Consider the following 7,731-nt stretch of genomic DNA (forward strand, 5'->3'; position numbering starts at 1 on the left):
GTGCGTTCACATTGTCGAAGTGCGGTCAAATGAAGTGTACTTAAAATACCCGGATGGTGCACTCAAACCGGTCTCAAAGTTAAGTGTAGATGGATGGACACTTTCCACACTCAACGGTCGCCATCTTGGCTACGTAGCGGAAGGGGCGGAGCTAACACCCGTTGAAAAAATTTTGACAGCTGCGGCCGAAGACGCGATAGCGAGACCGACGGAGCAATACAAAGTTGAACGTGAGTCTTTTTGCTATACATATAAGCCACTTGTAAATATATATTTGGTTAATTTTACAGTCGATAATCATTTTTGTACCACGATTTATAACGTTTATTAGTACCGTAATTTGACGTGCTAGCAAGCCAACCGTAGTTAGCTAACAGCGGCAGTTTAACCATATTGGCAAATAAGTTATAAGCTAACGTTACATGTGTTGTAGTATACTGTTGTTTGTGTTAAACTTTCGTCCCATTGTAGACGATTTTAGTGTTAGATGTATGATCTTAACAAGTTGTATCAAATCCGACGTGAGCGTAGCTCAGCGAAATATCAGCTGATTGCCAGTAACGTTAACAGTAGCGAATGTTAAAACGTATCCACTGTTTCTGCCTCCCCCGATGAGTTATCGATAACCCGTCCTCTTCAGGGACAAACGGGAATAGAGGACCGTCATTTAGGGGTGACGATGGCCATCAGACCGTAGAAGGATCCCTGGAGTCTGGAATCCCCCCTCAGTCCTGTCCCCATCAGACTAGCTACGGCCTGGGGAGAGCCTGCAGAACTACAAGCACAATTTTAATAAAATATATTAAAAGTATTTAACTGTTATCTTTTGTATTACACGTTGCATGACTGTAGCAAGCATATATGAATATAAAGGAATGGGTCTATTTAAAGTCAATTCTGTTACTCTGCTTTCACTATTGTATTGTCACTGTAGAAGACCATTTAGAACAAAAATACAACTTATATAAGATGTAATGATGGTTTGTCTATTAGGTAAGTTGTAAGGGTATGCTTCATAACAACAGTCTATCTAGGGCAACAGTGTCCTCATGAAACCGCTGAGCATTAAAGAACAGTAACGTAATGAATGAATATTTACTTTACTTATTTTTAGGGCAGAAACATAAGTATATACTTAAAGAGTGGACTGCAAAGAATGGTATAATTAGAATTAAGAGTGCAGTAACAAGACGAATAATACGATACAGTTGTGTGTACCGTTTGAAGCTAATGGGGGGTGACATGACGGCGGTGTCGCAATCGTCATTCTGGCGTGACACGGAGCAAAAAATATCACATTTATTGTTGTAAAATATCAAAACAAGCAGGAATTATTTTTCGCGAAACACAGCAGCAGACTGGAATGCTCTCCCTGGTGAAATTCCCAATTGTACAGAAGAAGAAGGGATGAAATGTGATCGTCATTTCGGTAAGTGCACATGGAAGTGCGCGATTTGAGACAACACTCCTCTGTCAATTTACGCACTATGCAAGACAGTACGTAGTGCACGAAGTGTACTTCTGTAAGTGCACTAAGGGAAGTGCGCGATTTGAGACACAGCCCTGGTTTTAAATTCCCCACTAAGGGAGGCAGAAGAACATTCATAGCATATTGGGTGGAAAAACATGAGTGAGACAGTGGGTGCATTAGAGCAGACAGCTGCTGGCTTAAGAGCAAAAGGGGGATTTAACAGTAAAGTTGTCCAGTTATAAATGTACAGTGAAGGTCCAACTGTTAAGCAGGAGTTTGTTTTGTACTTGTACCTTACTTTGTACTTTTGTCATTGTTAGAGAACTTAAGGAGCAGACCTGAGAATTAAATTTTGTTTTATTCACCGGCAGGAAGAATAACCTGTCTCTGCATTTTAATGATCAAAATGTGTTTAAATAAAAGCGCTTGCGGCTTTAACTTAAAGCTGAACATTTATCCAACTCTGTAGAAAACATAGCCATCACAGCATGTAAAACTAAATTCTGAAATGATTTGGGTTCATATTGCCCAGGCCTTTTCTTTAGTTAAATTAAAAAAAAAAAAAAAAAAAGAGTCTTACTTACCCTTGATAAAGGCATAATAGCTTCTGCGGATAGAAGGGTTCTAAAACCATAGGCATAAATTCCCCTTAGCGAGCCTCGCGCAAGTTCATCTCATCAAAACTGTCAGTGATCTCAGTCCAGTTGCTCTGGGGGGCAAAACAAAACATTGTGAGTCAAGTACTTGAATCACTCAAGTAATTTGTTTAACAGTAATAAGTTCCTTACTGCATCCTCACTTATATATATTTTAGTACACACAAAATTTCACAGAGAAATAAGTATTAATTATCTTGAGTACCACAGTTCTGAAAGGGACTCACCTCATGATCCCATCTGGCTCCATGCCTTCCGGGCCATTGTCTCTGTGAATAAGACAAAGACGTTGTTATATTTGCAATCCACATCAGCACACAACATTCCAAACAGTTTTATGGAAATTCCACACACAAAAAAAAAAAAACATGACAAACGTTAACCCGTCAAGTTTTAATTAATATGGATCTTTCATTTCTGTAGGTATGAACTATCTGACTGCCGGAATATTATTTTTATAGTCACGTCTGCTGCTCCGCTATCAACTGACGAATAACTTACATAGTTAACCTTTACAGTTTGTAAGACGCCTGTGCATTATTTCTATAGTAACGTTATAGAAATACTCCTGATCACAAACACGCCTACTAATAGCTAGCTTCGGTGCAGTTGGATTGAGACTTGAAACGTCAATTTGCCGTTCAATTCTTGTGCTTGTTGGCAAATGTCTTCCACGAGTCCGCCATTTCTACTGCATATACATTCAAGATGGTCGTTTCTCTGGTCGGAGACGAAAAGTCGGAAGCGAGTAGCTAGAGAGGAATAGCGGCCTGGCCACGTAGAATACCGTTACAATTTATAGTTAAACATTATTTCACCTAAACGAATATCAAAATACGTTATTAAATGGTGGTTTAAGACACGTTCCTGAAGCAAAATGTGCGTAAGTAAGAATTAAAGGCTCGGCTGATTGCTCACCGTTAAAATTAAGGTTAGCCCCTGGCCCGCATTAGCTACCGCCAACCGGCCCTGCTAGTCTTATGTGGCCTTTAATTAAACTCGACAAATTAGCGAAACCATTAGATGCGTCTACTGACGCAAAGCACGCATTGTTTAACGAAAGTAGCTAGCATATGAATTACCATCACGCTAGCACATAGCTACTAAACGCACCCCAACAGCATTTAGCGGCCTACGCTACGGTATTGTCCAAGCCCTTCGGTTTTTACTACCGCGGCCATGTGCGCCCGTCGTACAAAAATAACATAAAGGAACGTTTGCGGCCCAACTTGGAAAACGTTCCTATACTGTATCACAAGCCGATAACGCACAGTCCTAATATAGTATTATATTTACCACTGACTAATAACAACATAAGCATCCGAATAAAATAAAAATTGAGCAGGCCAGACCAGGCGCTTCACGTGCTACAGGCGCCGGTGCCATTTAATGTTACTGTTAGCCTAAGTTCAGGACCACAGCGACAGACATCATTCGTGCCGCCAAACAGACGTGTGTCTATAATTTAGAGGGATTCACCTTCTACACCTGAGTTCATCATATAGTTAGTTTATGGGACTTTCCGTGAAGACCTACGTAGCCTGAGGCAGGCCTAACCGTTAGTAGAGCATAGAAACCACTAGATGCTCCGTTTAATGTCTACTTTCAAAAGAGTCATCGATAACAAAAACTAATACACCGATGTAGACAACTTAATCATATTCTCAAACACAAAATGCCCACAAACCATAAAATCTTTTCCTACCTATTATCGTATTCAGCCGACATTATCCAAAGAAAGAAACTGCGGCAGAGATGTGTTATATACGTGACAACACACAAAAAGGTCTTCTCATTGCAACAGACCGCCGTCATTTAGCTGTAATCCCGCCCATAGAGACTTCTGATTGGCCGACTTTTACGTCAGAAATAAGTAGCGGACCGTAGCGTCCAAACCACAGCACGATTGTTCACTGTTTGCACGCCAGAGGGCGGGTGTTTATATTTATAAGCAATCCGAATGGGAGGCATCCAAGCTCCTTCACTTGCGCTACGCTGGGGTACATTTTGTAGGTCCCTCATTCTCAGTTCAACCATTCGTCTACGAGAACAAAAGGCCTTACCCAGGGCCCTGAGTTAGATTGTTTTCTTCTTATATATGTTCAATTAATGCACATCTCAGCTTCACAACGTGAAACGTTGAGATGAGTCACAGTGTGGCCGTCGATGCATGTTTAACACAGTTCACGACAAAGCTTGGAATATGAAAGTAATATTTTATAGAACATGAACCAAGATACAGTTGTAATTACTAGCCTATTAATGTGTCCACGCCAGAAGGATTTCGGAAATACTGGAGTCACAGCACCCATACAAGAGCCTTGCCATGATAAAAAGCAAAATAATGACTTCAAACCAAAACAACTATCTGAGCAAAATATGAGTAAACAACCCCAATTTTCCAGAATACCGAAGCTAAAACTTTCTGTTTAAATTATCAGTGACTACAGCCCTAACCATGTTCATAAAAACACCTTACAGTGACTGCTATAACATTTAGTCTTAATTGCAGTGTGAAAATAAAATCAACGTAGCTTTCAATTAGAAGAAACAGTGCACATTTCAGGCATTCAATTTCCCACACAGGTGGGCAAACGGCTGCTTAAAACTGAGCTTTAGGAGCAGAAACAGCATTTACTTGAACGGATTAGAACTGTATTTTTGTGTCAGACATCCTTTTTCTACACTGTAGAATATGGTTCATACGGATTAAGTAAAAAAAATAAAAAAATAAAAATCTTGATTTAAGGTCCACTCCAGGGCTTTTAACTACTTGTCATGTCATTCCTCAACATGGTGGTTGAATTTGGGTGAGATAGCTTCTCTCTCCAACATAAAACCTCTGGCCATCCGGTCAATGACCTTGACCCAAGATTTTTTGTTTTTTTTGTTAAAGTCTACATGGTAATGCAAGCACTTTATGACAGTAATGTATGTGAATCTATTTTATGTCAGTTACCTCACTCATATTTTCAGCCAGTTACATATTGAATAAACTTCCCATGGTGTCAACAGTCATATCATTTGAATGACAGAATATCTTGCTCTCAGTGAAGCGCCCGGACCCTAAATAGGCAAAACATTTTACAGTGATGTGTGTTCATCATTAGTTCGATGCCTCAACTAGTATACCTACATTACCGGTTCAGTGGTATAACTTAAAGAACAAATAGAAAAGCTTCAAAAAGCTCAGAACTAACTACTAAAAGAGTCCTTATTGTTAGTCTAAGATCACATTAGCCCAATCCATTTTAAAGAGTGGAATTGGCTATTTGAACGTAGAAGTCAAAGTCAAAATTTATGGTTTAAGATTTTAAGTGATGCATTTGGGACTTTTAGGCCGTAACACAAGGGTTAGTTAGCTTACCTTAAACATCCCAATCTAAAAAGTAAAGTAGGGAGAAGTACAGGTGAGAAGTGGAAAAACCCCCCCACTCTCTGAAAGTTTTATATTAATGTATGTAGCATTTCACAATTTAAATATATTTATATATCGTGGGTAGTTTAATCAATGACGACGCATATTTTATAAGTCCACCCTGTTGATGTAAATGTTAATTTGCAAAGTACTTTGTGGCCATCGGATAAATGTTTCCATATGATGGATGAAAGGAAATTTTCAACCTCAATTTTCATACTTAAGTACAGTGCTTGAGTATATCTACTTGGTTACCATCACTACCACTGGACAGGATAACATGTAGATCACGTCAGCATTCTTTCCACACTCAACGGTCGCCATCTTGGCTACGTAGCGGAAGGGGCGGAGCTAACACCCGTTGAAAAAATTTTGACAGCTGCGGCCGAAGACGCGATAGCGAGACCGACGGAGCAATACAAAGTTGAACGTGAGTCTTAAAAGTAGTCGAAGCTAGCTGTCACACCTGGTATCTAAGACCCCAAACTGAGAGTGAACCACTGGAGGACAGGTAACGACATGAGAAAGCAAGCCCTCAGAACCAGGAATCTGGCAGACAATCGGAGTAGATATAGTCTAGAAGGACACAAGTTACTAGCTAGATCCTGACGAAGGATCCCACCAGGAATATTTAACCAGCGGCCTGCAGAGGACCTGAGTACCAGGGATAACCATAGGTCCTGCAGGGGGTGTGGTACATGATAGGGAATCTAGCGGTCAGCTGTCTGGATATAGGGTCCGCTCACCCCTGTGAAACAAAGCAAGAAATCTGCGGACCATGTCCTCTAGTCCCTCAAGATTGCGTGGACAAAACTAAGGTGCTAGGCATAGCTGTCTGGATTTAACCCTGCTAGAGAGGTGGCTGTGGAGCCAGGTAACCATAGTCCTCAGATTGGACAATGTCCCTAGCATGGCTGTCTGGATTTTGACCCCTGGCAGAGTTGAGGACCAGCAGGTTAACACCATAGAGTCCGATCAGATGTGGTCAGGATAGTACGTAGGGCTAGGGTGGAGTGCTGGTCGTATTTACCCTGCAAAGGACCTGAAGACCAGGAGTACCCATAATACCTGCAGATGTGTGTGACAAAAGAATCGGTCTGTGTCGTCAAATCCGCGCCAAGTATCTGTAACGGGGGTAACTGATGATGAGCTGAAAGAGAACCTTGTGGTGGATTTGCAGTACATATGCTTATCACATAGGGCGTCTGCAAATTGTCGAGGCGGAATCAAATGAGTGTACTTTAAATACCCGGATGGTGCAACTCAAAAACCGGTCATCCTCTAAAAGGGGTTGAAGTTGGTTAGTGAGCGCGGGGGTGGGATGGGTGGGGGACACGTGTGATGCACACCTCAAGCGGGTCGGCGGTCGATCTGGGCTCATACGGAAGGGGCGGAAAAAGAGCTAACACAGCCGTTGAATAAACACGGGGTGGGTTTAGACGGGTGAATAGGCGGCCGTGAGGAGGAAAAGAACGCTCGAATAGCAGTGACCGGGAGCGGAGATAGTACCAAGCGTGTTGAAGAGGCGTGTGAGAATGGTTTGGTGTGCTAAGTAGCTGATAGGTAGGCGGAGCGCATGTATGGAACTGAATAAGATTTTGGTGAAGTTTTGCTACCGTGTATGAAATGTAGTTTTTCAGGTAACCGGCCGATTATGACCTGGACGTAGTTATTAGTACCGGAGAGGAAAGACAGTACTCGGAAGTTGGTGTGTATGCGGGGGGGGGTGGCAATCGCAAGCCCAACCTGTAAGACTAGGCTAACAGCGGGGACAGGTGTAACCTATGGGGGCAATAAGTGATAATAAACAGTCTAAAGCCGTACAGTGGTTGTAGTATCGTGTGTGTTGTGGTGGTGTGTTAAAGCTTGAGTCGTGAGTCCCATGACTGTGGGGTAGAGACAGGTGAGGGTTTTAAGGTGAGTGTGTGAGATGTAAGATCTCTAACAAGTTGTACATAATTCCGACGTGACGCGTTCAAGCTCGCGAACATAGCTACACTGAGTTGGCACCAGGTGGAACTGGTACAGTAGCGTAGTGTTACTGTACGTATTCCACTGTTTGTTCTTTCGATTAAAAAATGTTCTCTCACGGTCACGTTATGGGGAGAGTCCATGTTTGATAATCATCTGGGGATAACTGAAGCCCAAAGTCGCCGGGGCCCCCCCGAGGGGGAGGAGGGGGAGTC

The 7,731-nt window shown here is 42.1% G+C and overlaps 1 protein-coding gene and 1 long non-coding RNA gene across 3 annotated transcripts in view; both read right to left on the bottom strand.

Annotated features, from left to right (window-relative positions):
• eif4a1a (eukaryotic translation initiation factor 4A1A) overlaps window positions 1-7,731 on the bottom strand; it is a 26,597-nt gene that overhangs the window by 6,455 nt on the left and 12,411 nt on the right. The window lies entirely within an intron of this gene.
• On the bottom strand, window positions 2,125-3,907 carry LOC116707239 (uncharacterized). Its single transcript, XR_004336438.1, has 3 exons — window positions 3,833-3,907; window positions 2,355-2,396; window positions 2,125-2,180 (listed from the first exon to the last, which is right to left on the bottom strand). It is a non-coding gene; the product is annotated as an uncharacterized LOC116707239 (long non-coding RNA).

This window comes from Etheostoma spectabile, chromosome 19 (genome assembly GCF_008692095.1).
Source record: "Etheostoma spectabile isolate EspeVRDwgs_2016 chromosome 19, UIUC_Espe_1.0, whole genome shotgun sequence".
NCBI lineage: Eukaryota > Metazoa > Chordata > Actinopteri > Perciformes > Percidae > Etheostoma > Etheostoma spectabile.